Genomic DNA, 25,485 nt, shown 5'->3' with positions numbered 1-25,485 from the left:
CTGATCTTTGATTTAGAACATACAGGTGTGGCAGCAGTATAAACAATCAGTTGCTACAAATGTTTCTGTGTTAAAGTAAATTAAGAATGGTTTCTATACTGCATGGCAAGAAAATAGACTAAGTTGTTGTTATACTTGGTAGAAATTTTAAAATTAAAAGCTTAAATTCTTGGATGTTTAATTATCACCATGTTCTTTCCAATGAAGAAAGGGTTAAGAAGTGGGGGGACCACCTATGGGTCTTGGATTGGATTGACTACAAAAGGTGAGCAGGCTGCAAATGTCTGTCTTTAACAAAGTTTTTAAGGAATTTTCAAGCAATATGTTCACTCGTGAAAACTGGAAAACACAAGAAAGGATATAAACATAACATTATAATAAACCTACTACCTAAATATAGTGACTGTTAAATTTTGCTATTCTGGTGTTACATTTTGATGGAGCCTGATCTTAACATACACACAAATGGTATTTTATAACCCATTTATTTTAGTTAACATTTTCATATAACTCATTCCCCATTATTAAGCTTTGAGTAAAACAAATTTAAATGCTATAAAATATTCCCCTACGCTTAGACATGACTGTTCTCGGTCAGGGTCACGAAACTCAAATTTCTGATTAACTGTTTATTAGAGCAAATTCCACCCTTGCTAGAGCCCGATAGGTGGGGGGGATTCTTGAAGGTAAAGGGCACAGACCTCAAGCCAGGAATATGGGACCAGAATCCTCCCCATGGGGTCCCACCTGACTGTACTTATCCTGCTGATCTTTGATCTTGATATTTTTAAACAATACTGCACAGTTTAATCTAGGATGGACATTAGATTCACCTGGGTGCTTTTCAAAACAACTGATTCTGGGCACTACCTGAGAACACTTCAGTCAGAGTCACTGCAGGTGGGCCCAGGAAATGGAATTTACTAAAACTCCCCAAGGATCTCAATGTGCAGCAAGGATTGCAAACCAGGCTCCTGCACTACAGGTATGGTTCTTAGACAAAGGAACCTTGCAGTCACCTAGGAGCTTTTCACCAAGAAACAGCATTCAGGCTTACCCTTTCAGGCACTCAACATTAGAAGGAGTCAAAAGGTACTGTTCATCATTTAATATTTTGGAAGTGACCCAAGGTTGAATTTGATGAGCACCCTTGGTTAAGACTGCTACTCAAGGAGTTCCGCAGAGGTGGGCTGAAGATTGGGGGAGCATTCACACAAGATCCACTTATTTCCATATTTTGTTTTATATTCAAATATTCAAAGTAAAACCAAAAAGACAAAACCCCTGCAACTGTATTTCATGGTTCTGAAAGATGCTTTCAGACACCAGAGTTAAAGCTAGTAATAATACAGTAAAGCAAGACCAGGAAATGTTACCCAATAATCCATATCGCAGGGGAGCAAAGAAATCAGCTGGCAGCGTCCTGTCCTGTACTTTAACAACCTTGGGGGCTGTGTCTGGTGGGTCCCCAGTGCCCATGGTGGAAGCAACAATGATGAGAGGAGCTGTTTTGATTCTTAGAGTATACTACAAAACAAGGACAGTGTTTCAGGGATCTAATGCCAGACGTATTTTTGACTTACCATGTCAGCAAGGCGATATGCTCAGCTTCCTCTCTTGCATTTCCTTTCCATTTCCTCCTAACCAGGTTAGGAGATGAAGACAGAAGTGAGCATCAGGGCAGGGATGAGGGGGAAATGGTATGGCCCTGCGCTCCCTGCTCAAACGAGCCGTCCAATGAAACAAAGGGCATTTGCTCCCTCGATGCTCATCAGGAGGTCAGGGGAATTTAACATTTCCCTCTCTCCTTGGGCCTTACCAGAGAAGCAGAGGTGGACCCCACTGCAGTGTCCATCTAAAGCGTTCATCCAGTTTAGGAAAGTCAGAAGGGGACAAAGCAGCTATCACTGTGTCCTGGGCCAAATGTGACCGTGAGCTCTCATCTGCAAGTCCACTAACAGGGCCATCAAAGCGTTTGTCTGGGGAACAGTTTTGAAATGAGAGATAACCAGGGAAACCTAATGCTAAGCATGGTTCTAAGATGGGAGAAACAACTACGAACAATTGCACAACAAAAATAAACCCAAGAAGGGGCCCTGATGACAGTGCTACACATTGTGGTGAGCTGCCAGGGGGAAAGGATGCTGCCTAGGTGGGGACATCTTTTCAGAAGAAAGTAAAAAAAAAAAAAAAAAGAAATAAAAGCAAAGCATAGGGATTTTGTTAAATTGGGGGTAGTTGGTATGCTGGGGGGGGGAGGGGAGATGCAAATTCAGAAACAAAGAGAACAGAAACCCAGTGCCCAGGATTAAAATGGCAGGACAAGGAGGGAGGAAGAAATGGGATACTCTGGTGAAGAAAGGAAGCAATGAAAACCGAGTTCTCAAATCTTCAGCAAGATAGAAAACCACAATAAAACCAGTCATCTGAACTGCTAACGGCAGAAGGCAGAGAAGTAAACGGAGCACTTCAAAGTTGGAAACTAGAAGTGTTATTCCACAGACACCAGGAAACCTGGCCATCAAGAATGACCACATTCCCAGAGAGTGGAGAAATCAGGAATGGCAAACTGAGATCACCAGTGTTTTCACATCTTATGTATCAAGTTTCTTCATTTTAATCCTCTCCTCAATTTAAGTATTTCAAATAGAAAATTGCATTGTCTCTATTTATAATGCCTCAAGAGTACCACTTAATTTGGCTCCAAGGAATCCATTTTATTTTCATGCTGACATAACAGCTAACTTTTGACCAGATGGCATCATGCTTACAGGACGTTACAACAAATTGTGTGCTGCATGCTATAGAGTTTGTGGAACTTCACCTTGAAAAGCACCACCAAGGAGCAGAAAGCAGAGAGCTAGGAGCTAACACTTAGATCATGTGCCATTACTGGAGAGACCTTGCCACCCTGGTCTTAGTTACACAGCAGTAGACTGAGTCGGGGAGGTCAACCCCAAGGGGCCAGGCCAGGGCTAGTGTTCCATCATGATGATTTTGCCTTTGTTAGTAGTAATGGCCTCAGATGGTGTTTCTTCCTGTGCCTCCTGCAGTATCCTCCCTTCTCTGTGAGTACATCTGGAGACAGCTGGCACTCAGCACAAAGCAGCTAGGCAGTCTCCTTCTATGAGCTGGCCTCATAACTCACCTGTGCTGTTGACAGCCTAGCCTTCTGAACTGAAGATGTGGAAGAGCTGGATGAGCTTGAAAAATGGAGTTTAAGTGAGAAAGTAGTACTGGCAGTTTGGTTTTGGAAGTACTGAACCGCGCTGCTGCTCAGTGACTTGCATGTCATCTTACGCTATAAAGAAGTTCCTGCCTGCTGCTGGAGCCTATGTTGCCTCAAACAGTATAATCCAGAGGGCTAAAAAGGATCAAAGGAGAGCATAGAATTGAGTTGGGTCCTATATTCCGTCACAGAGGAACATTTGCAGAAGCTGGACATAAAATACAAGTAGTCTCTGGCCTTAAGAAACTGAATCTTCCCAGATCCTAGGGTCAGACCACTTGGGTTTGAATTCACGCACTGCTATTTACAACTGAACCTTTGGGTAAGCTACTTAAGTATCTGTGCCTCCGCTCCTTCATCCTTAAAACGGGAATACTAATTACTTGATAAATTATATAATTCATGTAAAGCACTTGAAAACATGCTTGAGACATTGTAGTGCCCACTAAATCTCAGGTATCTTTTTGTTTGCTCTTTTTCAAAAATATTAAAAACAGGTAAAAGTAAAAATTCCAGTAAAATTATAGGATTATTGGTCCCTATGTGACGCTAGTACTAGAGAAAGTTAATTGAGCAATACAGTTAATTTCACACCAAATATACACATATTCACATAAAATATGTGAAAACATATCCAATTCACTCAAACCATTTATTAATTCATTTATGTTTTCCCCTTAGAGATTGCAAAACGACGTGTAGATTTTTTTTCCATAGCCGTTCACTATCTAACCTGGAAAAGTCTCAATTTGTAAGAAAAGACTTAAGGACAATCCTAAACTAAAATCTTCGCTGTTGAGGAATCAACAACAGAACTTTATGCTTCTCTGAAGCGTAAAATTACAACTAAGGACGAATTAAGCTACAAAGAAATCAAAAGGTAAAAGAGTCGAGTTAAGCAACACATTTAAAAAGGAAATCACAGAATATCCATATGGACTGCAGCAGCAGACTCAGTTAATGAATGAATAGATAAATTATAGGGAATAATCTGAATTCACGACGCATTCGGGCGTCCTCGGCTCTGTTCAGTGCAGTGAGGGACTCGCCACGCTCCCTGTCCTAACTAGCCATCTGCCTCTCCTGCGGGAGGCCCGGTTACTGCAGGCGCCTGAGGGGATAATCCCCACAACCAGGGGATGAGTAGGGGCTGGGACCCCCGCGTGTGTCAGGAGGCCCCACGCACCGCAGGCCACGGGAAAGGAGACGCGGGCAGCGGGACTGGCCCCGGCGAGCCTCCCAGAGCGCGGCCCTGAGCGGCCTGCGGGCTCGGCCCTGCTCCGCCCCCGCCCTGGCCCGGCCTCGGGGAGCCCGGCACGCGCGCGGCCTCCACAGCGGGCAGCTCGGCCGCGGGAGGGACGAGGCGGCACCCGCAGGGGGGCAGGGCGGGGGCGACTACTCGCCCGGCCCCAGACCGCCGGCACGGGCCGGGCGGGCGGGCGGCGCAGGCCGGGGAACGCCGTCGGGGGTCCCACCTGCTCCGAGTCCTCGCCCGCGAGGGGCCCTCACCCGAGCTCGGCCCACCGGGGACGCCGTGAACGCGCGCCCGCTGGCCTGGAGCCTGCACTAACGGTAAAGCGCGCCACCTCGGCGCCCCGACCAATAAGACGGTGAGCGCGGTGGCCAATGGGAAAGTCCGCCTGGAGCTGGGGCCAATCACGGCGCACCGGAAGTGGGGGTCCCGCCCGCCTCCCCGCCTCCCTCACGCAGGCTCTGGACCTCACGGCGCGGGGGCCCGGGGTCGCCGGTGCTCTCTTAGACGCGAGCCCCTGGGTCGGCCGCGCTGCGTAGAGGTCCTCGCAGGCTTCCAGGTTCGCGTTCCCGCCGCCCCTCCCGCTAGCGAGTGCGAGTGCCTGGGGCGCCGGCTTTGGCGGCTGGCCCGCGGGTTTGGCTTCTTTCTTGGCGAGGAGGGACTTGGCTGCCGGGCCCTCCTTCCTCTGTCCTTGAGATTCCCCCGACCCCCCCGGGGGGGGCGTGTAGGAGGTCGCCTCTTCCTCTTCTTTGACCTTTTGCTCTTTTCTTTCTACTTCCACTGGCCAGGCTAGGCCTTTTTTTTTACATAACTAGATTACCATTTTCAGTCACATTCCCACTTATAAACTAGCTGTTACTCACTGTGTGTTACCATCCACTCTATACATTTCCACACTTTTACAGTAAAGCTATTTAAAACTTCCACATACCTCAAACATCGGTAGTCCACTCAGTCCTCCTCTTAGCTCCTTTAAGAATCCAACACCTGCCACCTGGTCTTGATATTTTCCAATAATTTCTTCTAGAAGTTTTATGATTCTTGCTTTTAGGTTTAGGTATATTGATTCATTTTGAGTTAATTTTTGGATAAGGTATGAGACAGGGGTCCTAGTTCCTTCTTTCTGCTATGGCTGTCCAATTCTTTCAGCACCATTTGTTGTGTGGATTGTTCTGTCCCAGCTGTGTGAGTTAGACAGGCTAGTCAAACATCACTTGACCATCCCTGTTAGGGTCTGTTTCTGAACCATCAGTTTGGTTCCATTGGTCTATTGTGTCTGTCATTAGGCCAGTAGCATTCTGTTTTCACCACTATAGCTAGGTAATATGGTTTAAAGTCTGGAGAATGAGGGTTCACTTTTCCTTTTTATGATGTTTCTGGCTATTCAGAACTCCGTACCCTTCCAAATAAATTTTATGATCCTGTTTTCAGTTTTTCCTTTAGTGCTGGTGAAATTTTTATCAAGATTGCATTAAATCTGTATATCAATTTGAGTAGATTTGACATCTTCCTGATATTTAGTCTTCCAATTCATGACCATGGAATGTTCTTCCAGTTATTTAGGGCTTTTACGATTTGTTTTAACATTGAGTTGCAGTTTTCTGAATACAAGTGCTTTACATCAATGGTTAAGTTTATTCCTATTTGAGTTTGACCTATCATATTTTATTTTCACTACTCTTTTGACACTTTTAGTTATTTTTATTGATGTAATCTTCATTTCTAGGCTCTCTTCCAGGCCTCTCTCTCCTGTCTTTTCAGGCGGTAGCACACCCTCTAATATTTCCTGAAATCCTGGTTTCTTGCTTAGAAATTCTATTTCTGTACATCTGTGAATATTTTAATTTAGCCCTCATTTTTGAAAGATAGTCTTGGATGTAATATTGCTGGCTGGAAGTTTTTCTCTTGCAGTATCTGAAATATATCAGACCACCATCTTCTTGACTCCATGCTTTCTGGTAAGAAAGCAGCACTTAATCTTATTGGACATCCTTATATGTTATGCATTGCTTTTCTTTTGCTCTTCTCAGAATTCTCACTTTGTCTCTGAAATTTGACATTCTGATGAGTATGTCTCGGAGTTGGGCTATTTGGAATTTTTCATATGGGAGTATGTTGTGCTTCTTGGACATGGATATCTATGTCCTTCGATAGGGCTGGGAAATTTTTACCATTATTTCTTCAAATATTCCTTCTGCCACTTTTCCCTTCTCCTTCTGGGACACATGTGTTTGCATGCCTTTTGCTCTCATTTAGTTCCCTGAGAACTTATTCAATTTTTTCCATTCTTCATCTTTTCTTTCCTATGTTCATTTTCAGAGGCTGTTTCTTCAAGCTCACGGATCCTCTACTCTGCCTCCTCAAATTTACTGTCATATGAGTCCAATATTTTTAAAATCATTCATTGCACCTTTCATTCCCGTAAGATCTGCTATTTTTCTATGTATGCTTTCAAATTCTTCTTTGTGCTCATCCAATATCTTCTTAATATCCTCAATCTCTTTAGCCAGCTCATTGAATTAGTTAAGGAGATTTGTTTGAACATCTGTAATTAATTGTCTCAACTCCTTTATGTCATCTGGAGGCTTATCTTGTTTATTTAACTGGGTCATAGCTTCCTGTTTATTGCCGTGGAATGTAATTTTTTGTTGATGTCTTCATTCTGGATTGCTAGAGTATTTTTTCTGGGTGCAGTTTTTCCCTTTAGTTTAGGGCTTCCTACCTTTTCCCCTTGCTGGTTGTGCAATAGGAGCCAAGCATGTAATTGTTGCAGTAAGCTATGGAGGCTCAAGCTGCCCTCATTGCACCAGGGACCAATGAAGCTTCTTCCAACTTTCTCCTTTGCCATGGGAGTGACAGAGGCACAGCTGTGTGGAATAATCCAAGTGCAGGCCTAGATGGTAGTTGCCCAGAGAGACTGATGAAACTTCACATCCCTTTCTCCCATGCCTGGGGTAGGGATGGAGCTGCAGGTGTGGGCAGCAATCTATGAAGTGTGGATCCAAGATGACTGCAGTGAGTAAATTTACTTTTAAGCAAATACAACTCCTTCCTTCAACCTGTTATGTATGTATATAGGAGGCATGGCTAAGAGCTAGACTGTGAGTTGAAATCTCATCAACTCTGTAACTAGCTGTGTAAACTGGGCTTCACATTTCTCATCTACTTTCCCTGTAATTATTTTAGTGAAAAAATTATTAAGCTTGTTTTTGTTTCTCTGCATTAGTTTCATAAGAACTGACGATGTTGGGCAAGTCTTGTTCTCCATGTATTTGACCATGTTTTGTTTTGCTTTCATTTAGGTAAAGATCAAGAGGAGTTGAGAATCTGATGGCATGGCTTTACTCACCTTGTGGAGGAACCTTTGTCATTTGTTGGATTGTCTGGCACTCAGAGCTGTGACTGCTCTGAAACATCAAACTGCGAATCATGTTCACAAGGCAGCCAAAGTGCATCCATGTCTGTTGCTCTTTTCACAACAGTTGACACTTTCCAGGGTCAGGTTCCATCATGCCCGTTGTAAAAAGTTCCTTTCAGAAAATGGAAATGACCCCCATCCAGTTGGTGAGCCAGTGTTTTCTCAAGTATGGGACTGGAAGAGGCTGGAAGAAAATACTGACAACGTGGATGAAGAGATATTTTACAGGAAACTAAGCAACATCACTTCATCAAAAGAAGTGTTAAATTTTATAAGCACATTGGACACTTTGTCTGATACTGTGGCAGCAAGAGCTTTGCAGTGGATATGTGAAGTGGAAAACAAAGATGGCAACAATACGCTGCCAAAAGAAATCTTAGAGAATAACATCTTCAAAGCTTTATGCTTTCATTTCTAACAAGATCCCTCACATCTGTCAAATGCTGGTTCAGTGACTGTTTGCAAGCTCTGATCCTGTTGCATGGGGATCCTCAAAGTGGCTTGTTAGATAGCCTGGTGGCAGAGTGCCAGAGTCGTCTCAGGAAGGGTAGCCTGGAAGTTCACAATCTCTGTATTCTTGCAGAAAGTCTGATTAAACTGCAGGGTCCATGTTGTATGACAGTAGAATTGATTCTATGTCAACTGCAAGATGAAAATTTGGAGGGAAATAGACTCAGCCCAGTGGATAGGGCATCCTTCTACCACATAGGAGGTCCATGGTTCAAACCCCAGGGCTCATTGTCCCGTGTGGAACTGCCCCATGCCCAGTGCTGATGCACGCAAGGAGTACCATGCCTTGCAGGGGTGTCCCCCGCATAGGGGAGCCCCACGTGAAAGGAGTGTGCCCCATAAGGAGAGCCGCCCAACTTGAAAGAAAATGCAACCTGCCTAAGAATTGTGCCACCCACATGGAGAGCTGACATAACAAGATGACGCAACAAAAAGAGACACGGATTCCTGTGCCTCTGACAACAACAGAAGTGGACAAAGAAACGACGCAGCAAATAGACACAGAGAATAGACAACCAGGGAGGGGGGTCAGGGGAGATAATTAAATAAATAAATCTTTAAAAAAAAAAGAGAATTTAGAAACATTGTCCGCTACGGATATGGTGACCTTCTATAGACTATTGCAGGCATGTCCTGAAAAAGCAGACCATCCCCAGATGTTTTTAAATAGGATGAACAACTATGCTGTATCAGTAGATTCCCAACTGAGTCCTACATGGATCGGCCAAATGCTCAGGGCCTTAGTGGTCCTTTAGCAAACTCAGCCACATCCTCTGGTTATAAAATTGGGTAAATATGCTATTAGGCATTTCTCTATTTTCACTACTGAAGAGCTAAGTAAAGTCTTAGAGGTTTCATTTACTTTGGGCACATGGACAGACTTTTTACAAAAGCCTTGGAGCAAAACATAGCTGTACTTTATCGTTCTTTGAATCCTGAAATTGTCAGCAAAATTATGGAGTACTACAGTAGAAGACTGATTCTTTCAAAGAGCATCTTGGAAATTGGTAAAGTTTTCACTTACTTAGATTTCTGTGTTAAATTGAACCATTTGGAAAGCTCAGTTATTTACCACCCAATGCCTCTGCTTTATTTAAGAAGCTAGAAAATATTCTCTTCACACATTTCAATTCTTTTCCACCCAAAGTCCTACTGAGATTTCTCCATTCATGTTTGCTTATTGAACGCCACCCAGTCAACTTGATGGCAAAACTATTTATCCCTTATTTTCTTCAGCGGCTGCAAGGTGAGTTGGTTATTACTTCTGAGAGTGGATAAAGGAACTTGAGATGCTTTGAGGCCTGTGCACCTTTTACATTGAGTGATGCTGTGCCTTTGTTTCTCTTCCCTAATGATTCCAAGAAAATGTCTGAAATGGCAGGCTATCAACCCAGGTTAAAGAATGCTAGAGCATCTTCTGGAGGGAGGAAAGCAGTTTTGGGTAAACAGATGCTGCTGCCCTATCTGAGGAGCTGTGTTCTCTGGGGATATGGTGATCATGAAGCAGAGTAATATGCTGTAGGTTCAGAGCAATTCTAATCCTTTGAGAGGATGGCACTGACAGTCTTGACTTCAGATATGTCACATTGCTGGATATCTGTGCTTAAAGATTTCTACTAATCCCAATCACAGAAGTTAGGAACTTGGACTTGTAGAAGTCAAAATGAGATGTCACTGGTTAAGCAAGCAAGAGGGCATAATTCTAAGAAGTTCATTTTCCAGTGTTGCTTAAAAGTCCATCACGCTTCTGGAATGAGTGAATTAGTGCATTGTATTCATGATTTTTTTCATTACATGTAGCAAAATTCAAACATAACTTATTGGGATGTTTTTTTATTTCAGGTGATGAATCATATCTGGACAGATTGAGTCTGACACAACTGACACAACTGTACTTACCCTTGGTCCTAGAATGTCCTTTCTATAAGGTAAAAACACAAAGCGTATGGCATTATTTCACTGAAGGTGAAAAGTTTTCTTGTGCCCCTTCTGAAAACTAAGTTGCTTCTCTTTTGACCTGTCTCCATAACCTTATTAAAAGGAAAACTTTCATTTACTTGGAGCTAGGTGTGACAGCAAGCCTTTTCTTTGATAAATTGGCCCCATTTCTGTCTCATCCTGTAGGACCACTTCCTGCTGTATGAGATTTCTTGACGGTTTCAAGGGTTGAAGGTTTATAAGTCTTAGTGTTCTTGATTCACTTCAATGGTTTTAAAGGGTTTTAGCACACACAATAGCCATTTCATTAAAAAAATATGAATCTCTGAACTCTATAAATCCTAATTTTTCTGAGTCCATAGTCTAAACTTCCTATGCTATCTCAAAAAGTATATTTTTATCTGTTGATTTGTTTGAATCAGGATCCAAAGGCCACACATTACTTTTAAGTGTTATGTTTAGATGTTTAGTTTCTTCTTCTATAACTGTACCCCTCCCTCATCTAGTTTTCATATCACCATTTTATTGGGGAAATTGGATCAGTTGTTCTATAGAGTGCCCCACATTTTTTTATTTGGTGTTATTTAATTTGCTCCTCTATTTCTCTCTTTCCTATCAAGCTGAAAATTAGGTCTACAGACTCGCATAGATTTGGGTTGAATTTTTCAGAGGATACTTCACAGGTGGTGTATTTCCTTTGCTTCATAGCATAAAATTAGGTTGTCCCCTTTTATTGATGATGATTAAAGATTGATCCACAGGCTCCTTTATTATCAGCCTGATGCCTTCATTATACAGTTCTCCACTGTATCAGTCAGCGTTCTCCAGAGCACTCTTACTGACAATGTATAGTGTTTATAGTTATTACATTAATTTATATTATAAATATGACATCTTTATATGTTATATGCTTATATATTATTTTATATTATTTATATATTCTTTTAGGAATTGGCTCATGTGACCATGGCACTAGGAACTTCGAATTCTGAAGGGCAGGTTGAAAGCTGGACACTCTGATAAAGGTGATTGTGAGGCCTGGTAATTCCATATTCCCTGGGGAAGCGATGGAAGTAGGGGCAGAAATTCTTTCTGGTTTCTGAAATCCTTTTTTAGTTTTGGCTTTTAAGACCTCTAGCTGATTTCATGAGGGGAACCCCCACACTGCTGGAGCTAGAAGGAGCCCTGTGTGTTTGGGGCAAGAAGGAGGGTCAGGGTGGGAAGAAAGGCGTGCAGAAGGTGGCTGGGAGAGAGGGGAGAGGAACAGAGGACATGCAGGTGCAGTCAGAGGGAAGCGGGCCCAGGCCGCAGAGGCTGAAGGCACTTGAAGAGCTTTGCTGTCACCTCAGAGGGACCTGGGGACACTGGAGGGTTCTGAGCAGAGGCCCAGAGGCTCGCATGGTAAAGGGGCTCACGGGCTTCAGAGCAGCCTCTGAGGGACCAGGGTGGGCCCACCTGGTGCACCATGGCAGGGTGCAAGTGTGCGTCCACCTGGCGCCCCTTGGTGGGATTCAGGCAGCTGCAGCAGCAGACCCCTGCTGACGGCAGCATCTCGATGATCCCCCACAGGAGCATGGATGGCCCGTTGGGGTGCTGATGTCTTCCCCCTAAGGGAAGTGCATCCACCAGCCCATCCAGCTGCTGACCCATGACCATGGCCGCACCCATCAGGTGAGGGCTGACTTCCACAGGCAGAACGACATCCCCAGCATCAAGGCCCCTACCTTGGGACACAGTTCTCCAGCCTGGAGTTTGCTCCAGGCCCCAAAGGCCCAGGGACTCCTTCCACAGAGAGGGGTGTGCCTGGGGCCTTCTGACCCCCTTGTGCTGACACCTAGAAGCTGCAGCAATGCCCTCGCCTGGCCTTAGGGTGGGGACAATGAACAATGAGCAGCTTCCCTCACAGGCCTGGGCCAGGGCCAGGCAGACACCTTTAAGATGTGGGGCATCCAGCAGGCTGGTTTTATGTGAGACTATTTCAGATTAAGGGATGCTGGTGCCTCATTCACTACAGGCACCCCCATGACATGAAAACTTTCCCCACCAGGAAGAGATGTGATGTGGGGGCATTTTGGGGGGTTGGAGTTGTCCTGGGTGGTGCTGCAGGGACAGTTACCAGACACTGTATGTCCTCCCAAGGCCCACTGGGTGGACTGTGGGAGAGTATGAGCTATGGTGTGGACCACTGACCATGAGGTGCAGTGGTGCTCAGAGATGTATTCACCAAGTGCAATGAATGTCTCATGATAATGGAGGAGATTGTTGTTATGGGGGGAGGAGTGGGATGAGAGGGGTGGGGGGTTTATGGGGACCTCATTTTTTTAAATGTAACATTAAAAAAATAAATACCAAAAAAAAAAAAATACGTTCCCCACCTTAAGTGACTGCGACTTTTTCTTCTTTATTTTCTTTTAAATGTTACATAAAAAAATATGAGGTCCCCATATATCCCCCACCCACCCACACCACCCTTCCCACATGAACAAACTCTTCCATCATTGTGGCACATCCACTGCACCTGGCAAGTACATTCTGGAGAACCACCGCAGCCCATGGACAGTGGTCCACATTGTCATCCACACTCTCCCCCAGTCCACCCAGTGGGACACAACAGGACACACAACATCCAGCATCCATCCCTGCAGCACCACCTAGGACAACTCCAAACCCTGAAAATGCCCCCACACCATATCTCTTCTTCCCTCTCCCTACCATCAGCAGCCACCATGGCCACCCTCTCCACATCACTACTACAATTTCTTCCCTTACTAATCACTGTAGTTCCCCAACAGTACACCAGTAAGTCCACTCTAATCCATACTCTATTCCTCCATCCTGTGGACCCTGGGATTAGTATGTCCAGTTCACTTCTACATCAAGAGGGGGTTTAGATTCCACATGGATGATGGATGCAATTCTCCTGCTTGTAGCTGTAGGCACTCTTGGCTCCCAGGTTGGTGATTGACCCTCTTCACCTCCCTGTCAGCTGGCCAGGGTAAGTCCAACAAACCAGAGGGTAGGAGCTGCAAGTCTGCTGAGGCCCAGGGCCTGGCATCACATGTACAGTTCAGAGATTCAGGTCTCCTGAGTATACACCAACCCAAACGCCAACCACAGGTCCAGTAAAAGTAACAGAAGAGGCATGTGTAGAAAGGTTATATCTGAGTCCAACTCCATCACACTCAGGAACACAAACTCCAAAGTAGGGCCAACTGACATAGCTCTGAACTCCAGAGCCATCTGCCTTGACCCTAGAACCTGTGGGTCGCTGCAGCCCTCAGGAGAACCAGCACCTGGGTTTCCATCTACCTTGGCTGTCTCTGGTACCCTGCTGAGGCATGCATAAGCATCACCCCCTGATGACCTCCCGGCTCTTCTTTGGAGACTCTTAGCCATTTAAAATCACTTGTCCTTTCCATTTCCACCTTTTTTATCCAAAGTCAAAAAGCAGTTTTTAACACCTGATATTACATGTAGGCTGAGATATTCTGCTAGTCTGAGTTGACCTCTTTGTTCATGGTCTTTTGGTAGTTACATCATCAGCTGGTGCTTGGTAGGAATCCCTCGGTGCCAGGGAGGCTCATCCCCAGGAGGGACAGGGATTTTTTATATTGAATTACTGCTTATTTCTAGGCTTAGTGACTTCTAAATATTTCTTTATTCATTGGAAACCAGGTGTTGTATTATAGGTGCCTTTTATTTTTTCAAACAATTAGCAAAATTTTATTCAGAATGCCTTTGGTTCCTTTATATCATAATGGTAAGACCATAACAGGAAGTATAGAGTTTGGGTTACAGACATTTTTATAAATTACTCTTTCTTCAGTCTTGATTACTAAGAAAAAGCACTGTAGGAGGTGCCTTCATCTCAAAGTGACTGCAATAAATTAATTGTAAACCTAAGTTATTTTCATTGACTTTAAATTAGGCCATTAACCTTTTAGTGCTTACATTTAAGAAGCAGGGATTGAATCGGGCAAGATTTCAAACAATCTCACGTTTGTTAGACAGCTAGGGAAATTAAATGTATTTCTGTAGAAGGGATGTTTTCAACTTAAAGATAATAAATATGCCCATTAAAGTGACAATCACCAAATATATTCTTAGATTAAAATAATTTGTTTTGCTTTATGAAATTTCCACCATTCATCAATGATGTTCTTTCTCTTGTTAGACATATCTAGAGCAAGGGGAAGTGGAGTGGTTGCTGCCTTTAAGAATTGCACATTGAGTTTGGACAAAGAATAACATAGAGGATACAAGACAAAGCCTAGTCTTTTCTAAACAGATGCTTTGAAAAACTGGAATTTTAAAGGGTGTGGACTTAAAGTTTGTAGTTTTAAAGGATTTTTTTTCTTTTCTCTTCTCTTCTCTTTCTCACCCTCTCATCATTTGTACTCACTGTCTGCTCTCTGTGTCAAGCTGCTTGTCTTCATTTTTTTTTTTTTTATGAGGCACCAGAAACTGAACCTGGGACCTTCCGTATGGGAGGGAGGTGTCCAACTGCTTGAGCCACATCCGCTCCCTGCTTTTGCATCTCTTGTAGTGTTTCCTCGTTGTGTCATCTTGTTGCATCAGCTTGCCACACCAGCCCTTCGCGTCAGCTCACTGTGTAGTTCGTCTTCTTTAGGAGGCACTAAGAACCGAACCCAGTACTTCCCAAGTATTAGGCAGGTGCACAACTGCTTGAACCACATCTGCTTCCCATAAAGTGCTTTTAAGAAAAGAAGTCTTCCTACAAAACTTAAGAGTTTAGGAGAACTTTGAGGATGGGTATTTTACTCACCTACAGATGTCACTGTTCACTAAACTGACAGAAATGAACTCTAAAGCTTCTGATTTGCATGTTTAGCTCACAGAAGTGTTTTCAGTTGCCTGGAGCACAAAGAGTTTTGGGTAGGTTTTACTCTGTCTTAGAATTCATGGAATAGGCAATTTTCCATTCCAGTCTTGCCTCAGCCACTAACCAAAAGAAAATTTGGACAAGTCCCTTATCCTCTCTGGAACTCGGTTTCCTTTCTGTAAAATACAGGGGGCTGGTCTAGTGCCTGGCCTCTCAGCCAGAGGGTCTCAAGCCTGACCTTGAATCAGAGTCACCTGGACAACTGTCCAATAAAACAGCCTGCCCCATGCGTGGAGTTTCTGATTCAGCAGGTCTGGGTCTGGGTCTGAGAATTTGCATTTCCAACAAACTCCCAGGTGATGCTGTGGCTGCTGGCAGGTGGGTGGGGGAACCCCACTCGGAGAGCCCCTTGTGTACACGCTGATTGTTTTTAAAGCCTATAGTATAGAAAGACTGCTGATAAATCTTCAGGAAGAAAAGTCTTCCTTTTGTGTTCTTTTTTACCAGAAACCCCAAATTGAGATAATCCTATGAGGGTAAGGGGTGGGGACCCTATTTAAGGGAATTTAGCCATCAGTGGCTGTGGATGTTTCCATGGGCAAGTGAAGGCAGAGGCTGTGTTACTTCAGGAAGGTCTCTAGAACTCCTGCTGACCAACATTACAGGTGACAAATGGAGCCCCAAGCCTTCCATTCCAGACAACAAGTGCAGGGAAAAATGCATTTGCACTGGTTTTCTTCCTTCAGCACCTTCTGGAGATTTAGGTATATTAAGGCCAATGCTGAGTGGAGATTATAATATCAAAAAACTCATGATGTAGACCGAAAGTCAAACAAATCATGCTGTATTCAAACTTGAGTGATGAGGGATAGGAGTTCCTAGAAATGACTTTAATGGTATATGAGACAATGCATGGCCAGGTTCTCTTAGATCACCTCCTTTAATCACGATCTGATCCCATGGGCTATGGGAGGTGGGGGAGGTTTTACCAATGAGGAACATCCTCCTATGTGAAGTTCAGAGATGTGCTCCAAGTTAAACAGCAAGAAGCAGTCAGGAGTCAACTTGCATTCAAAGTTGGGGTTTGCACTAGAGAACTGCTTTCCTAATAGGTCGTCAGGTCATCCACCTGGAGGCTGCCCTGAATATAAAAAGAACCAAGTTTGTCCCAATGAGCCTTTTATTTGAAGTTTTGGTTTTAAAGATTAGATTACCCATGATTGCTAGGTTTCATCCTTTGGCAAAGTATGACTTCTTGATGTTGTAAGGAGGACCTTTCTGTGAGGTGACTTAAGGTGTGTCCCACCTCAGTCAGGATGGGTCTTAATCCCACCTCAGTAGGGAAAGGTCTTAATCCTACTACTGGAGTCCTTTGCAAAAGAATGAAATTCAGACTGAGAAAATCACAGGCGGAGCAGAAGCTCAACCTCAGAGGAACCAGAAAGAGAAGGGAGAGGCCCAGGAGATGCTGCCTTGCGCCTTGCCATGAAACGAGTGAGGACCAAGGATGCTGACAGGCAACCCAGAGAACCACAGTCTTAGAGAAGAAAGCATGACCTTGATCTGGACTTTCTTTTAAATTCCTATTGTTTAAGTCAACCCCTATCATGGTATTTGCTTGAGCAGTCTAGGAAACTCAAATGAGTGCAGTTGCTGATAGAGAATCTTTTGACCATTTGTGTTAGGTTGCTAAAGGCTACCAAGGCAATATATCAGCAGAGGGTTGGCTTTTACAAGGGGGCTTTATTAGCTTAAAAGCTTACAGTTATTAGGCTGTGAAACTGTCTAGTTCAAGGCTCCATCAGGGGATGCTTTCTCCCTGAGCTGCCCCTGTGGGCCATCAGGCACAATGGCAGCAACAGCTCCCCTCTCCCCTCTCCTCTGGGCCCTGTTGCTTTCAGCTTCTGGAGACAGTGGTTCCCATCAGCTTCTGGTTCCTGGGGTCTTCCCGCTCAGCTTCTGGGCATTTCCTCTCTGTTTCTGCAGCTTTTACTATATCAGCGTCTTTTTAGTCTTCTGTGTTATTAAAAAAGTACTCCAGTAATAGGATCAAAACCTGCCCTTGGCCCTGCAATCTAATCAAAGGCCCTTAAGAGAAATAATTTAATCAAAAGGCCCCACCCTCAACAGGTTTACACACACAGGAATGGATTAGCCCAAAGGACAGTATTTTCTGGAGTCCACAGAATCTTCAAATGGCTACAGCTTTAAAATACTGTTTTCCCTGAAAATATTCTCCAGAGATGCTGTAATCAAAGCTGGGCTTCTAGGTACATGGAGCCTGCTTTCTTTCACTTTGAGGTGCTGCATTCTCAATTATCTGAATAAAAAACTTTGTCCTGATCTTATTTACCCAGGGATACTTCAATACTGGCTTCTGGAGAGCTCCTTTGGAAACAGCTGCCAATGTGAGATTGTTAGAGATTGCATCATGTCCCCACAAATGGCAGGTTCAGGTCCCAACCCCTGGTCCTGTGGGTGTGAACCCATCTGTAAGTCGGACCTTTGAAGATGTTGTAAGTTAAGGTGCCCACACTGAAGGAGGGTGGGCCTTAACCCAACGTGGCTGAGGTCCTTAGAAGGAAAGGAGATTGGACAAAGGAAGAGAAGCCTCGGGGAGCAGCCTGAAGCTGGGAGTCAAATAACTTCAAGTGAAGGAAGACTCTGCTGTGTGTATTGCCATCGGATGTGAAAGGCAAGGACCAAGAAGCACCAGCAGTCAGTTCTAGAACACAACAATCTTCAGGAAGAAAGCATTGCTTTGCTGATGCCTTGATTTTGCAGTTCTAGCTTCAATACCATGAGCCAATCCATTGTGTGGTATTAGTTTCAGCAGGTAGGAAACTAAAATGGATGTAAAAAAGGGAGAAGGGCAAAACAAAAGAAAACCAAACCTGAGTACTGGAGTAAACCACAGGAGAAGAAGAAAGGACTAAGAAAAAATACAGGCACCAAAAAAACAAAGTACATAAAACTTTTAGTGAATTAACCTAACAAAAGACAATGGCATCAAAACATCAGACATGTTTGGTACAAAACTGGTCCTAAGTTGCAAGGACTACTTCTGGTAATGGATGGCAACGTGCTGCTGGCGTGAAACAACAGAGTGAGGTGACAAGAGCCACAGATCCCAACTGGGGCCACGAACAGCCAAGGTGAGATGTGGGCGAATACAGTGTGGGGAGACAGAATCAACTTATTCACAAATACTGTGTTTTAACATCTGACTAGCAGATGTGGCTGGTGAGCAATCATATTTTCCAGAAAGTAACATGCACCAGAAGATAATATACACCCCTAGTTTTATTGCCGTAAGAATTTTTGTTTCACCTCTATCGTCTTTGTTAGTTCCCTGAATCCTTTTCTCCCTGAAATCACATTCCTTTCCCTTTCACTTAGGAGTAAGCACAGTGCAAGTGGCAAAACTATCTTGGCACACATCAGGCACTGAATGATATGACACTGGGTCATGGGAACAAGTCTAAAAGGTTCTGTGGGACTGGACAGAGCCTGCACATGGGAAAAAAGGGGCAGACCAAGGCAGTCAGAAAGTGCGTGTAACCTTCCTGAATATCTGGTCCTCTGAGCACGAAGGCATCTTCAGCATGCCGCATTGCTCTCGGAAAGCAACCATGACATCTCTGTGTTCACAAAGTACATCTTCAGTTCCCCCTTTCCTTTCATGTTGATTATTCCCCAGCACGTGCATGTGTATCTGAGGGTCTGCAGAATGAGGCTCTTTTCCTCAGTAACCTGCAAGTCATGTGGCCAAATGAAGAGGTGTTTAGTCTAGACATTAACACAACCCTTCTGAGAAGTCACTTGACTACCAGGATGAAGAGTCTTCACTCACTGGCTAATTCCACTTTGGAGAAATTATAGGAAGATGGAATAATGTGCAAGAAGAAAATCATTTTGAGGACAACGGTGTCCTTAAATTCAGTGCTGTGATAGAGAAAATCTGGAAATAACCTCAAACACAAGTCATCTCCAGGGTTAAGTAGGCTTGTGGGCTCTCACAAGCCATGTGTTGTGGATGTGACAACAGAATGATGCCATGCCATCCCACTAAGAGAAGCTGAGCTAAGCCTAGGTCTGTGCTATGATTTCAAGCTTGTAAAGATTCAAATTTAGGGGGGAAATCCTGGCATATGAAAGTACAGTTTTTTTTTAAAAGTGGGAATGCTGATGGTATTTATAAAGTGTCATGAATGCTGTTTAAAGAAAAAATAGTGATAAATGTTAATAGGCTTGACTATATGGGGGGAGAAAGTACCCTGAGAAGAAGCTGAGTCACCTCTTGCAAATGGACTCACAGGAATCAATGACCTAAAGCCAGTAGAGCTAAAGAAGGTTGCATTCAGTTTACTATTATTTTTTAAAATTCTGTCTCATTCTTTTTAAAGATTTGTTTTATTTATTTCTGCCCTCCCTCATTGTTTGCATTTGCTGTGTGCTGTGCCTTTAGGAGGCACTGGGAACTGGTCTGGGACCTCTGAATTGGGAGGGAGGCACCTAATTGCTTGAGCCACCTCCATACCCTGCTTTGTTGTGTCTCTCATTCTTTTTCTTGTGTCTCTTGTTGTGTCATCTTGTTGTGTTGGTTTCCTGCACCAGCCTGGTGCACCAGCTCGCTGTCTTCTTTAGGAGGCACTGGGAACTGAAACACAGACCTCCCTTGTGGTAGGCGGGAGCTCAGTTGCCTGAGCCACATCCGCGTCCCTGCATTCACTCTAGCATGAGCATAGCTCTCTACGTCGGGCGTACATTTCCTCATTTCACCAGATCGACTTTGGGTGCTATAGAGACAAGAGTCCCTCACTCACACCCTGCCAATGGGACAAGACTCTATTTCCTGACATTGCACCATAAGGAGATCCCGGCTGCTGGGTCAAATAGCAGTGGGATTTTCAGAGCTGGATGCATGGAATCCCCTGGAGGGAGGCACTGGCCTTCATGGAGCCTTGTGCAGGCTCAGCCTGAGCTTGTGCCAGGCTCTGCTGGGTGGAACATGACTGGTATCATCTGGTGACAGTGCACGAGGGGCTGGGCAGTGGTGACAGCAGCGAGCCAGCCTCTTTGGACCTGGGGACTGTGGGAGACTCAAATCCAGCATCTCTGTGGGGCACAGGCTGGGATGATGAGAAGCAGGACAAAATCCAGGGACTCCCTCAACAAGGAAGAAATCTGTGGATGTTGAGATGTCGAGAGCAGCCTGTGGACAGAGCGAGAGATGCCTCCGTCTTCCTGCCATGTGACCCTAGGGCCAGCTGTGAGCAGAGAGGGGGAGAAAAGGGCATGGAAGATGGGGGCTCCCATGCCAGAACTCCTGTCCTGCTGCCCCCAGATGATCTTCTCTGTCATCTTCAATAGAATATACACTGTCCTAAGGCAGATGAGCCCGATTCGCTCATGCTCTAAGCTCAGTGGCCACCTCACTGCTGCATGATCCTTCATGAGTCTTAATCCTATTACCAGGTCCTTTAAAATGGTGGAATGAAAAGACACAGATAGGGAAACAGACTTGGCCCAGTGGTTAGGGCATCTGTCTACCACATGGGAGGTCCGCGGCTCAAACCCCGGGCCTCCTTGATCCGTGTGCAGCTGGCCCATGCACAGTGCTGATGTGTGCAAGGAGTGCCCTGCCTCGCAGGGGTGTCCCCATTGTAGGGGTGTCCCCTGCATAGGGGAGACCTACTCGCAAGGAGTGTTCCCCATAAGGAGAGCCGCCCAGCATGAAAGAAAGTGCAGCCTGCCCAGGAATGGCGCCGCCCACACTTCCCGTGCCGCTGACGACAACAGAAGCGGACAAAAGAAACAAGATGCAGCAAATAGACACAGAGAACAGACAACTGGGGGAAGGGGGGGATTAAATAAATAAATCTTAAAAAAAAAAAAAAGACACAGCTAGGGAAAAAAAAAAAAAAGCCGCAGAGATAGAAAGGAACCCAGGCTGAGCAAGAAGACTCTGAAGCCAGAAGCTGAAATCAACAGAGCACAAACACTGAGAGGACACCACTCTTGGTAGAAGTTGAAAATAGCAAGGCCAGAGAAGAAAGGGTGGACAGTTGGGCACCCCCATGGGCCTGATGGCCCCTAGCTGCAGCTCAGGGAGAAAGGGTGCCCTGATGATGCCTTGGTTTGGATGCATTCACAACCTCAGAACTCTAAGCTCTTCTGCTAACAAATCCCCATTGTAAATGCCAGCACATTTCTGGTGCTTTGCTCCAGCAGCTTTCAGCAAATTATAAGAGGAACTGATACCAGGTGCATGCTGCTATGCAAACACCAAGAATGTGTGAACAGTTTTATAAATGATTAAGGGGTTGAATTTGGAAGACTTGTGAGACTTGAAAAGGAAAAGCCTCAGAGAAGCAGATTTGGCTCATTGGATAGAGTGTCTGCCTACAACATGGGAGGTCCAAGGTTCAAACCCTGGGCTTCCTGACCCATGTGGTGAGCCAGCCCATGCGCATTGCTGATGTGCACAAGGAGTGTGCTGCCACACAAGGGTGTCTGCTGCATAGGGGAGCCCTACGTACAAAGAGTGCGCCCCGTAAGGAGAGTCGCCCATCGTGAAAAAAGCACAACCTGCCCTGGAAATGCGCCGCGCACACAGAGAGCTGACATAGCAAGATGGGGCAACAAAAAGAACCATAGATTCCCAGTACTGCTGACAAGAATAGAAGCAGGGAAACGGACTTGGCCCAGTGGTTAGGGCGTCCGTCTACCACATGGGAGGTCCACGGTTCAAACCAGGCCTCCTTGACCTGTGTGCAGGTGGCCCATGCGCAGTGCTGATGCAGCACAAGGAGTGCCGCCCCATGCAGGGGTGTCCCCCGCATAGGGGAGCCCAATGCACAAGGAGTGCACCCATAGGGAGAGCCGCCCTGTGCGAAAGAAAGTGCAGGCTGCCCAGGAATGGTGCCGCCCACACTTCCCCTGCCGCTGACAATAACAGAAGCGGACAAAGAAACAAGAGGCAGCAAATAGCCACAGAGAACAGACAACCAGGGGGGGGGAATTAAATAAAATAAAAATAAATCTTTAAAAAGAATAGAAGTAGACAGAGAAGAACACACAGTGAATGGACACAGCAGACAACTGGAGGGGAGGTGGGAAGGGGAGAAATAAACAAAAAATAAATCTCGAAGAAAACAATAAGAGGAAAAGTTTCTCTTGCTTTGAAGAGACTGTTAGTAGAAACCTGGATGCAAAAGATACTTCTGACGAGACCTTTGAAATAATGAATATGTCACTGCAAGCTGGAAACAAGGTGATCCTTGCTTTAAAGCAGGGGTTCTTAATGTCTTTTGTTCCACAGACCCCTTTACCAGTCAGGTATAAGCCATGGGCCCTCACTAAGCCCACACTACATTGTGTATTATTTCATAAATATATCACACCCAGACCAACATGTCCACACCAGAATAACATTTTGTCTTTTTTCAGGCTTACAGACCCCTTAATAACCCCTGCTATAAAGTGCCAGAGAACTTGGCACAATTGACTCCAGATGTTAGATGAAGACAGAATTTGAAAGTGATGAACTTATTTAGCTGAGAAAATTTCCAAACTAAATGTGGAAATGTGGCCTGACTTCTGCTTGCTACTCATAGTAAACTGTGGAAGAAAGGGATAAGGGAAGAACGAAACTCTTGGGGACAAAGTAACTAGAAATTCATAGTTTAAAATCTGAGCTTCTGGAAAATGAGTCCCCAGAGAACAGGGCGCCATGGGAGGGTTTCACTGACGAGGAAAGCAGTTAGTCACTGTCCATAAGTCAGGATGGAAAGGCAGTTATCTAGGAAAGATCTGTGGGGAGAAATTCTCACTAGGTGACAGCCTGGACCCCTCGTTGCCAGATTTTCTCTAGGTTCTTGGGTATGTTACAAAAGAGAATTTAAGAACATACCAGTTTAGTAAGGCCGGTAGTTTATTAAGAAAGAGAAGAGAAAGAAAAGAACAGAGTATGGGCCCCAGGTGTACTTGTGGGCTGGTCCAGGCTGAGAGAGGGAAAAGGGGTTAAAAAGGGTCCAAAGGAGGTCCGCGGTTCAAACCCTGGGCCTCCTTGACCCGTGTGGAGCTGGCCCATGCGCAGTGCTGATGCACGCAAGGAGTGCCGTGCTACACAGGGGTGTCCCCCGCGTAGGGGAGCCCCACGCGCAAAGGAGTGCGCCCGTGAGGAAAGCCGCCCAGCGTGAAAAGAAAGAGCAGCCTGCCCAGGAATGGCGCCACCCACACTTCCCGTGCCACTGACGACAACAGAAGCGGACAAAGAAACAAGACGCAGCAAATAGACAAGAACAGACAACCAGGGGAGGGGGAGAAATTAAATAAATAAATAAATATTTTTTTTAAAAAAAAGGGTCCAAAGGGCTGATTTACAGATTACAAGTCCCCACTGCAGATTACAAGTCCCCAGGTGGACTTGCATGCTGGTCCAGGCAGAGTGAGAAAGGACAAAAAGAGGGGAAAAGGGATGACTTAGCCTCTGTGCTGACTTTTTAAACCATTAATTACCTCGCCCTTTGTCAGGGGAGGAGTCCCAGCTGTCTGTTGTTTTAAATACTTACCCCACCCCTCAATTCCCAGGATGGGCACCCTAAGAATATTCGGGACTTGCCTTTGATCCCAGACAAAACCCTGTTCCCAATGGGGAATTCTCACAAGGTCCTTCCCACAGGGAGGGGTCCCAGGGCATGTGTCTCACAGCTGTGGTTTTCTGCCAGGCCCCAGGTTCATCTTTCCATTCCCTGAACTAGCCTGCTTCACCTTGATTCCTGCATGTGTGTGGCACTTTGATGTTATTGATGAACTCCAAAAGGAAATAATGATGACGTTTGTAAACTGCTCTGTTCCTCTGGGCTAGTGATACCCTTAGATTGTATTGAATTCAGAGGTGTCACTTTTGTTTGATTAAATTATGACTAGGGCTTTGACTGGGCCACATAACAGAGGAAACAACAAGGGAGAGGAGACACTTGGAATTTGGGAACCTGGGAAGTAAATACACAGAGAAGCAGATACATGAGGAAAGAGAAGAGGCACCTTTGGACAGGCAGAGGCCCTGGGAAGAGAGAAGAACCATTTGCTTCATAGTTTACAGCTGGCCTTAAGGAGAGCAGAGCAGCTGAGCTGAGAGAGAAACCAGCCTTGGAAGAAAGACAGCCTACAGCTGAGAGTAGAAGCGGGGACCACGGAGCCTTAAGGAGAAGACGAAGGTGAACCCTTGCAGATGTCAGGAGTCATCTTGCTCCAAAACATGGCAACAGGCACTGGTGAGGGAAGTAACTTATCATTTATGGCCTTGTGAATATAAGCTCCTACCCCAACTAAATACCCTTTATAAAAGCCAAGAGATTTCTGGTATTTTGCATCAGTACCACTTTGGCTGACTAATACAATGAGGAAATAACACATTTTTTTGTTAATAGTTCACAAAGAATATTACATGAAAAAAAAAACATTTAAAAGCATATGAGGTTCCCATATACCCCATTCTCCATCCCCCCCCATCATTTTTGTAAGTTGTATGTTTTTGAAGATATATACTTTACACAAAAACTGTTACATTAAAAAATATGAGGTTCCCATACACCTTCAACCCTCCCACCCCACTCCTCCCACACACATAACCTCCTCCATCATTGTGGCACACTCATCAAACTCCATGAACATATTTTGGAGCACTGATGCACCACACAGATAATAGTTTACCCTATAGTTCATACACTCCCCCAGTACATCCAGTGGGTTACGGCAGGATATATAAAGTCCAGCATCTCACCCTGCAATATCATTTAGCACAAGTCCAAGTTCCAAAAATGCCGCCACAGCACATCCCTTCTTCCCTCTCCCTGCCCTCAGCAACTACTGTGGTCAATTTCTCCACCTCAATGCTACAATTTCTTCTATTACGAGTCACAACACTTTATAGTAGAATATCAGTAAATCCACTCTAATCCATATTTTATTCCTCCATTCTCTGGACCATGGGATGATGATGTCCACTCCACCTCTAGATCAAGAGGAGGCTTAGATTCCACATGGATGATGGATGCAATTCCTCTGCTTGCAGTTGTTGGCACTCTTGATTCCCTAGTGTGATGGTTGACCGTCTTCACCTCCCTGTTAGCTGACCTGGGTAAGTCCAATGAACCAAAGCATATGATTTCACAACTCTGCTGAGACTCAGGGACCAGCTGGCACATGGGCAGTCCAGAGATCAAGTCCCCTGAGTATGCCCCATCCTTCGCACCAACCACAGGTTCAGTATTGTGACAGAAGAGGCA

At 45.0% G+C, this 25,485-nt stretch overlaps 1 protein-coding gene and 1 long non-coding RNA gene across 18 annotated transcripts in view; one reads left to right on the top strand and one right to left on the bottom strand.

Annotated features, from left to right (window-relative positions):
* LOC139436277 (uncharacterized) overlaps nucleotides 1-25,485 on the bottom strand; it is a 107,425-nt gene that overhangs the window by 22,177 nt on the left and 59,763 nt on the right. Inside the window, exons 1-2 of one of the 5 annotated variants that reach the window (XR_011645424.1) lie at nucleotides 4,705-5,082; nucleotides 1,584-3,364 (exon numbers count right to left, since the gene is read on the bottom strand). The exons of 1 other annotated variant lie outside the window; for it this stretch is intronic. This is a non-coding gene — a long non-coding RNA (uncharacterized lncRNA). Of the gene's footprint in view, nucleotides 1-1,583; nucleotides 4,256-4,704; nucleotides 5,083-25,485 lie in introns of those variants that run through there. 3 more of the 5 variants (XR_011645425.1, XR_011645426.1, XR_011645423.1) reach the window with 3 other exon arrangements.
* The window catches only part of LOC101436739 (uncharacterized), a 40,315-nt gene continuing 19,722 nt past the window's right edge, over nucleotides 4,893-25,485 (top strand). For 3 of the 13 annotated variants that reach the window (XM_071207414.1, XM_071207411.1, XM_071207423.1), the window contains exons 1-6: nucleotides 4,893-7,496; nucleotides 7,784-9,655; nucleotides 10,252-10,337; nucleotides 11,296-11,372; nucleotides 17,548-18,345; nucleotides 25,216-25,337. The gene's annotated coding sequence lies outside the window, so the exon portion shown is untranslated. Of the gene's footprint in view, nucleotides 7,497-7,783; nucleotides 9,656-10,251; nucleotides 10,375-11,295; nucleotides 11,373-17,547; nucleotides 18,346-24,124; nucleotides 24,472-25,215; nucleotides 25,338-25,485 lie in introns of all 13 variants that reach the window. The other 10 variants (XM_071207418.1, XM_071207408.1, XM_071207394.1 and 7 more) reach the window with 9 other exon arrangements.

Source organism: Dasypus novemcinctus, chromosome 2, assembly GCF_030445035.2.
Source record: "Dasypus novemcinctus isolate mDasNov1 chromosome 2, mDasNov1.1.hap2, whole genome shotgun sequence".
NCBI lineage: Eukaryota > Metazoa > Chordata > Mammalia > Cingulata > Dasypodidae > Dasypus > Dasypus novemcinctus.
Note: the sequence above shows the minus strand (reverse complement) of the source record. Positions and strands in the feature narration are given on the sequence as shown.